Source organism: Suncus etruscus, chromosome 17 (genome assembly GCF_024139225.1).
Source record: "Suncus etruscus isolate mSunEtr1 chromosome 17, mSunEtr1.pri.cur, whole genome shotgun sequence".
NCBI lineage: Eukaryota > Metazoa > Chordata > Mammalia > Eulipotyphla > Soricidae > Suncus > Suncus etruscus.
The window spans coordinates 71,541,045-71,550,026 of NC_064864.1; the positions used below are offsets into that span (position 1 = coordinate 71,541,045).

Genomic DNA, 8,982 nt, shown 5'->3' on the forward strand with positions numbered 1-8,982 from the left:
GTCCTGACCATCCCTAGACAGTCTATCTTCTCTCTAGTTTATACAGCTCATATGGGTCCCAGATCGTCTCTGTCTCCTATAGCCTTTGTACAGCCCCTACACAGTCTCATATTTCCTAAATAGTCTCTGTCTGTCCTCTCTTTAAATTCTCTGTCCTGGGGCTAGAGCAATAGCACAGCATGGAGGGCATTTTTCTTGTAGTGGCCAACCCAGTTTGATCTCTGGTATCCCATAGGGTCCCTTGTAGGAGTGATTCTTTTTTTTTTTTTTTTTTTTTTTTTTTTGCTGTTCAAAAGGGGTTTATTGCCGGGGAGATCAGCTTTTAAGGGCTGAAATACGTCAGGGGGTGTTACAGGTTTTCCACCAATTACAATTGCAAGCACTCATTAGCATCAGGAGTGATTCTTGAGTACAGAGCCAGGAGTAACCCGAGTGCCACTGGGTATAAAACAAAACCAAAAAATTTAAAAATAAAATAAAATTCTATATTCTCTAGATCACCTATAGCCTTTAATAAGACTATACAGTAAGTCTCAATCATCTCACTACAAAGTGCTTTAATGATCTTTTTGTTTCTGGACCACACTCAGCAATGCTCAGAGCTTATTCCTGACTCCGTGCACAAGAGCCCCTCCTGTCAAAGCTCAAGGCACCCTATGTCGTGCCAAGGCTCGCATCCAGACAGGCATAAGGGGGCAAGCACCTCACCTACTTTGCTACCTCTCTGGTCCTTTGTCTTTTTTTTTTTTTTTTTTTTTTTGGTTTTTGGGTCACACCCGGCAGTGCTCAGGGTTTATTCCTGGCTCCAGGCTCAGAAATTGCTCCTGGCAGGCACGGGGGACCATATGGGACGCCGGGATTCGAACCGTTGACCTCCTGCATGAAAGGCAAACGCCTTACCTCCATGCTATCTCTCCGGCCCCTGGTCCTTTGTCTTTTAAGGACTTTGATGATGATGCTCAAACGTAGCTTTATTTCCATTTATTCCCTCTGGTGTTCACCGAGCTCACTGGAAATCTAGTGCCCTGTTTCACCAGGCTAAAAAATTCCCAGACCCTCTCCCTTTTGCCTGCCCAAATCCCAGTCCCTTCACCTAGGCCTGAAGTGACTCTTCAGGTCTGAAGTGACTTGTTAGGTTTGAAGTGACTCGTTAAGACCTCCCCTGATCCCGGAACTTGAAGTCACCCTTCAACCTTTTGACGTTTTCCCCGACGGATCATCAACACCCACATTCCTTCAAGTTCACTTTTGTCTCATTATGCACCAGCCAGTAGACAAGCCACTGAGTCAGCAACTGCACATCTTGTTTTGATCAGTTCTAGGATTCCTGTTTCTTCCTCTCCTAATTCAGTTTATTTGCTGCTGTCTTCCCTGTTCACTCACCGCTGTGATACCCTACTTTACTTCCCTAAGACAGTTCAGTGGGTCGTTTGACTCCTCGTTTCTACCTCTAACATCTTGGGGATATTTCAGAGCTGTTCTCAGTGGATCCTCCTCCTGAAATGGGCCACATATTCTTGACTCTAAATGTCTAGAGATTTCCAGTCAGTTCCTGAAACCAGAAATGGGGACCAGGAGATTAAGACACTCTGGATTCATCGATGCCAGGGATGAATGGGCTTGGTGGAAGATGATGGTTCCTTAGCTTCGGCCAGTCTCTGTAGCTAAGCTACCTGGAGTATGCCTAAAAGCATATTTCCTCAGGAAAAACTGAAAGGGGAGGGGAAGGACCCAGGGCATGAGGAGACTAGAGGCTAATGTGGGGCCTCAGGGACATAGGTCGGTATTCTGGGGATCGACCTTCAGGGATGTCCACAGAGCCTCCAGGAGTCTCCACTGGCCCCTCTGTCACTCCAGACACTGACTTGAATGGAAACTTGTGAAGTCCAGTCCAGGAATCTGGGACTGTACTTTACAGAATTCCCCAGGGTAGTTAGAAGAGGGGGAGGACTAGAAGGGAAGGGGAAGAGGGAAGAAGGAAGGGATAGGTGGGGAGGAGGTGTGAAGGAGGGAAAGTGGGAGGGAGGAAGGAAGAAAAAAATAAGGAGGAGGAAAGATGGAAGGGAAGAGGAGGGAATCAGGAAGGGGAGGGAGGACCGTGGGGCCCTGAAGTGGCTGAATCTGGGTGCTGCTGCTAGCAGGAGACATGGGAGGAGATGCAGAGCCCCTTTGCCCAGGAAAGGTGACAAGCTACAGGGTGACAGGCTGCAGGGTTCCAGTTTAAAGGGTGCAGGGGCATCTGGTGGTCAAGAATTTCCCCTCCCAACAACGTCCTGCAGTCCCCAGGAAGGAGTGGCAGTGTGCGCACATCTGTGTGTTTCTGTGGGTGTGTGTATACACAAGTGTCAAACCATATGTGGACATGTCTGCATCTGTGTGAGCACATGCGCATACACACATGTATGTGCGCATATGCATATGTACATGTACTGTGAGTGGATCTCTCGGTATCAAACCATGTGCACGAAATGGTCTTGTAAAGCCCCCTTAGCTGTTGTGCCCTTGCCTGGTCCTGGCATTGAGGACCCAACTCCCCCCGAACCCTCTTTAGCCGCCGGACGTACCTCACTCAGAAAGAGGAAGGGCAGGGCCTGGCCCTGGCAACTGTAGCGCCCAGAGAGGGGTCAGTGCCGAGAAGCAATTACAGGGACAAAAATGCCCCAAGGAAATCAAGGCGGGACTTATTAATATCAGACCCACAGGTGACAACTGTCAGACAATCGGTCAACAAGGGCCGGCGAGCCCCCGTGATCCCCACTAACCCATCCTGATCTTTACGAAGTGTCCTTCTGGGGTCCGCAGCCTGGAATCCGAGGGCCGCCCTTCCTTTATTAGCAGCTAAGCTCTTTAGACTTGCACCATATTGCGGCAGGTTAGGCCTAAGCTTTATTGTCTGACGTTATTGGAAACCCAGATTCCTGCAGGCTGCTCCCCCAGGCCGCGCTTTGTCTTCAGCACATCCTCATTCGCCCGTGGACAGGGCCCGTCTGGAGAGAGGCAGAGAAAGATTATGACTGTAATATACTTAAATCCAATTTATTTGCCTGGCCAGAAACTTCCACCCTCCACAATTGCTTCCTACCTACCAAGTCTTTAATTCTTTGCTGTCAGGAGGCAGCGGGCAGCAGGCAGGACCCAGCACCCACCTTGGTACAGGCTCTCCAGAGTCAGCGGGAAAGTGCCCGCTCAAGGGTCCGGCTCTAGGAAAAGCCATGGGGGGTGACGGGGTGGTGGGTCTGGTGGAAGCTGCGGTTTCACTCCATTTTGTGTCTATCTGTCCAATCCTGGTAAGGGGTGCTGCCCCCATCAGAGCCGTGGCTGTTCCCCAGCCCCCTTCCCTGCAAGCTGACCTAAATGTGGTCTGCAGTCTGCGGGGACATGACTCGAGGATTTCTCGGCATCTGTCCACGTTGTGTCCAGTGTGGGGCCTGGCCCTGTCAGCATCTTTCCACTCCATCTCCACAGTAGGGCCTGGTCATTCTCAGAGGTAGCCCCTATTCAGAGACAGGGTCAGTCCATGTTCTTTTTTTATTTTGTATTTTTTAGTGTTTGGGCAAACCTTGGCATGACTTAGAGGTTATTTCTGGTTCTATGCTTAGGATTTGCTTCTGGCAATACTCAGAGATTACTCCTGGCTCTATGCTCAGGGATCAATCCTGGTAGTGCTCAGGGGATCACATGGAATCTCGGGGATTGAACCCAGGTCAGACAAGTGCAAGGCAAGCATCCTCCTGCCGTTCCATAGCTCTCCAGGCCCAGCTTCTTTCCTCAATGCAATGGACACATCCTTTCTAGATCTCGCTACTACAAGCTGTGATGCACTAACCAGAGGAGGGAAACAGTACTTCAACTGAGCTGAATCCCTGAGTCTGTGGGGCCCTAGACTTTTGGGGGGTGTGTGTATGTGTGTGTTGTGTTGAATCCCTGTGTCTGTGGGGTCCTTGACTTTTGGGGTGTGTGTGTGTGTTGAATTCCTGTGTCTGTGGGGTCCTTGATTTTAAGTGTGTGTGTGTGTGTGTGTGTGTGTGTGTGTATGTGTGTGTGTGTGTGTGTTTCAGCAACATTCCTGCTTTACTCCTGGCTCTGAACTCAGAATCCTCAGTTCCTCAGGAGATCAATGAGCAATCCTCTGTTCAAGCAATACTCAGGAGACCCTATGGGATGCTGACGATCGAGCCTGGGTCAGCAACATGTGACCCATTGTGTCATTGCTCTGGCCCCTTGGGTAGTTTCACCTGAAACTTTCCAGGAAACCCACATCCCAATTTCCAGTGGCTGTGCCCATGTGCACCCTCCGGGCCCACAAAGGACTTGGCTTCCCTCTCCCACACACTCACTTCGGGATAACAAACAGCCGACAGGAAAGAGCCAGCAGTCCCTCATCTGATGCTTCACATCTCCTGGTCATGAGGGTATGAAGGGATTTTATTCTTTATTCCTCTTGAAGGTGCCTACTCTCTGATCCTGTTACCAAAGGCCAAGTCTCAGGCAGTAGAAGGCACAAGGCTCAGCAGGACAATGAGAGCTGGGGAGGACACCAGAGACAGCCCAGACACCTTGACAGGGGCTGGAGATAAATGGGAGATGGGGGGACCCTCCAGCTTGCTGTCCCTGTGAAGGGGAGGACATTCCTGTGGAGGTGTTTCCAGAAGCAGATGTAGCCAAGTTCGCAACAGCAGACTCACCACAACACCACAATCTCGGGTGGTGTCCACAAGGACATGTGCACAGGCCCTGGAGCCAGTCAACTGGGGCTGCCCAGGCACTGGCACCTCCAGAGTCCCTGTGTTCACAGCATCAGGCACTCTCTGCTGCCCTTAGTGCCTCCAGTACTCTCACAACCCTACTGGTGACAGTGGAAACTGAGGCAAGGGCCCAGGACCATCTTCCTCGAGGCTGACAAGCAAAATTTACGACTCGACAGGACCAGGGCAGCATCACAGTGTGATCAAGCAGGGAGACGCCTCACCTGCTTCCTGCTCAGGATGTAGAACTGCAGGATGCCTTGATGCAGACGACACATGTGGGGTAGGATATGTCATGTGTGTAGAACACACCTGTATGGGGAACACACCTGTGCATGTGGAACATGACAGTGGGGCACATGTCTATGAAGAATATACATCCACATGGCACATGGGCATGTGGAACATGCTTGTATGGAACATACATGTATAGAAAACACACCTGCACGTGTGATGTACATGTGTGGCACACATATGTATGCAGGTGCATGTCTGTGTATGTAGAGTACCTGTATGGGACACATGTATGTGAAACATGCATGTGCGGACCACATGTATATAGAACACCTTGTTACATGTGTGAAACATGTATGTTGAGCCATGGTGTGTGTGGACCATACATGTATTAAAGAACATGTCTGTGCATGTGACACATGTATGGAACATTCTTGTGTGGAACACAGTCTATGTAGAACACACCTGTGTATGTGGAACATGTCAGTGAGGCACAGGTCTATGAAGAATACACAACCACATGTACATACCTATGTAGACCACATATGTACATAAAGCATACCTGCATGTGTGGCATGCATGTGGCATGCACGTGTACATAGGTATATGACTTATGAAGCACATGTGTGCAAAATATGCCTGCATGTGAAACACACCTGCCTGAGAAATCACCTGTTATATCAAACATGTCGGCCTATGTAAAGCACATGTGTGGAATACATCTATGTATATCAAACATGCCTTATGTGAAACACACATATGTGTGGACCATGCCTGTGCCTGTGCAACATGTCTGTGTATGTGGAACATGCCCATGTACTGAGAACATGCCATGTGGTGGTCATGTCAACAGCCACACAGGGCTGGAGACCAGGAGACTGGTGCCCATGGGACCTCCTCTCCATGAGAAGAAACCAGCTGCCTGAAGGAAACAAGCTTCACTCCATATGACAGGGCAGCCTAGAGGCAGCTGAGGATGGGCAGCAGCATTGGGTCAGGGAAGGTAGAAAAATAAGCCTTTTAATTAGAAAAGGGGGCGGAAGAGGGTCACAGCCCAGACATGGGCAGGCAGCGAGACCTCATTGAGAAGGTTCCATGGGGTGGCCACTTGAGTGGGCAGTGAGGTTCTGAAGGGCTCATGCATCTCAGTGGTGCCCCGCGGGGCCAGTCTGGAGGCTCTTCACACCACGGCCTCAGGGGCCCCAGATCCAGGCTCACCACAGGAAGGCTCGGCCCCACTGTGCTCTTCCTCATTCCTGGTAGTCCCTATCGCATGGCCGAGTGGCTGAAATGGCCCTGTAAGGAGAGGGAGATACGCTGGTCATCCAGAGCTTGAAACGCTCGGGGTAGGATGAGTTGGGGAGAGTGTCCCTGTACAAAACCTCACAGAGCAAAAATCCCATTGACCAACTGTAGACTTGAGCTGAGCTGCCCCAGCCTCTTCTGTGTGTTTGTGCGTATATGGGGAGGGGAGTGTTACACATTCAACAGGGCCCAGGACACACTACCCAATGCCGGGCAGCAAGTGCTTTTGCAGGCCTGGACCTGGATAGACCAACACCAAGAACACTTTAGGTCTCACTGCCAGCCACACAGAGGCTTCAAGGTGTAGCCTGGCCCAAAACTCAGGTCAGGCTCTGGAAGCTGGACATTCGCCATCAGACCTTGGACCTTCCTTATCTTTCCCCACCTTGCTCCTCACATTGCCCCTGTTTCTTCTTCCATCATTCAGAGCATTTAAAAACTCTTTGAAACCGAGTTGAGGAGCTGGAACAATACTCAGTGGAGAGAGCATTGGCTTGGCCTATGGCTGACCTCGGCTAGTCAATGACTGGTTCGATCCCTGGCATCCTACAGGGTCCCCCAAGCCTGCCACGAGTGACCCCTAAGCATCACTGGTTGTGCCCCCAAAGTAAAACTGCTGAGGGGTCACACTGATGGTGCTGGCAGTGCTGGGAAGGGCAGGGAGTGGGTAGGACCTGGCTGTTCAGGTCTGAGAAATAATCCAAAACACAATCACGATGTTAAAAAAGGGGTTCTCCAGGTGCCCAGAATCCAGGGCAGACATCAGGCAGCACCCCAAGAGAGAAGCCCCAAAGCATCTGAAGGAGGATCCACATCTGAAGGAGGATCCACACAGCAGGTATGCTCGGCAGGTACATGACAACCAGGGAGACAGACTGAGGGTGGAAGCTAAACAGGATGGAGGGCAGACAATGAGTTTGAGAACTGAAGCTTAGTGGGACTGAAGGCAGAGACTGAGTGAGACTGAGGGTGGAGGCTGAGCAGGACTAGAGTGGAGGCTGCGCAGATCTAAGTGTGGACGCTGAGCAGGACTAAGGACAGAAGCTGAGAAACTGATGGCGGGACGGAGGGCAGAGGCTGAGCAGCTCCTTCTGAACAGCATTGGAACACTAGGGTCTTCACAGGGCCCCACACAGCCCCTTCACCCTGTGCACTCACCAGGCCAGCGGGTGGACAGGGCTGATGAAGTCTTCGGAGTCCAGACCTGCTGCCCCACCTGCCCGCGGCGCCCGCTACGCTCCCTCCCTGGGTCCCTGCATTTCTAAAAATACTATTTGCTTTATTTAGCGCTGAACCCTTTCGTGCTGTGGAATACAAAAATAGCGCCTTATTATTTTAAAAGCTTAGGTGAGAAAGTAGCCATGTTATTAGGGAAAGAAGATATAGGCAGCGAGTCTGTTCAAATAGCAGGAGGTGTGACTTCTCACACGTACATCTCAGCCTCTATTGACATAAGACTTGGGAAATAGTGGGGGTAAATATTAAATCACCCAGGCCTGGGTGAAATTTTATTGAGAATGACGACAAATAAAGGGAACCTGATTTTAAGTCATTTTCTGAAATTTAGATGAAAAGAGTATCTAGCATTAATAAAATAAAGATCTATTTACATATCAATATGGGCTTTCCACTCATAGATTCATTTCCTGTGAAACATAACACAGTGTGAGCTTGGGGAATCAAGAGGGAAACCCTCGTCAAACAGGTGCTGTGTTCAAACAGAACATTAACCCAAATGAGCCAATCAGTGGCCTGCGCTCAATTTCTCTGGAAGTGCCTGGAGCCAGAGCATGACCCTGATCCACCACTTCCATCTCCCACCCCTCCATCTTTCACCTCCCCCCCCAAACATGCCACACTGAGGCCACGTCCTGGCCATGGGATGCTTCCTGGGGCCCACCCCTGCTCCTGGCAGTCACAGCTGCAGCCACTCACTGCCCCTCGGCCAGAAGCACACAACCCGGGTGTGGCTCCCACAATCCGGGGCCACAAGGCACTTAGAGACTGAACTACCGGGTCAGGGCGACTCTGGGACTACCGGAGTAGTCTATGGTGGATAGCAGCATCCTATCACCAATCCAATCATGATCCAATCACCAATCCAATCATCCAATCACCGACTCACAGTTTGTTCCAGAAAACCAGAGTGATGCTGTCTCTAAATCTCACTCAGGGCAGGCCCAGGAACATACCCACAGCACACACACATGCACAAATGCCAAGCAGACATTGCTGCACATGCACACAAGTGTCCACAGACACCCGCACACCCCTATATACACGCCACACACGCACACACATATACCTACGCACCATATACGATACACCCACACACCCCTGCACACATCACACACTCATATACACACAACTTACCTACACCCCCACATACACACATTTCAACAACACACAAAATGCACCACATCCTCACAAACACCACACATATAGCCACCATGTAAACATGCCTGCTTTCTATGTGAAATTATTCATAAGTCGAAACTGAACTCTGCGTGTGAATCACAGTGAAGCAAATGTTGACGTAATGAGGATTAAAATCAAAGCTTAACACTTATTCAAGGCTCCATGCACCTCGGGAAGGTAATGTTCCTTTAGTGTTAGAAAACCGTGTCATGGGCCCGGAGAGATAGCACAGTGGCGTTTGCCTTGCAAGCAGCCGATCCAGGACCTAAGGTGGTTGGTT

General features: G+C 50.3%; 1 long non-coding RNA gene across 1 annotated transcript; it reads right to left on the reverse strand.

Annotated features, from left to right (window-relative positions):
* Positions 1–2,658: 2,658 nt before the first annotated feature.
* Positions 2,659–3,204, reverse strand: LOC126033621 (uncharacterized). Its single transcript, XR_007504472.1, has 2 exons — positions 3,087–3,204; positions 2,659–2,987 (listed from the first exon to the last, which is right to left on the reverse strand). It is a non-coding gene; the product is annotated as an uncharacterized LOC126033621 (long non-coding RNA).
* Positions 3,205–8,982: the final 5,778 nt, after the last annotated feature.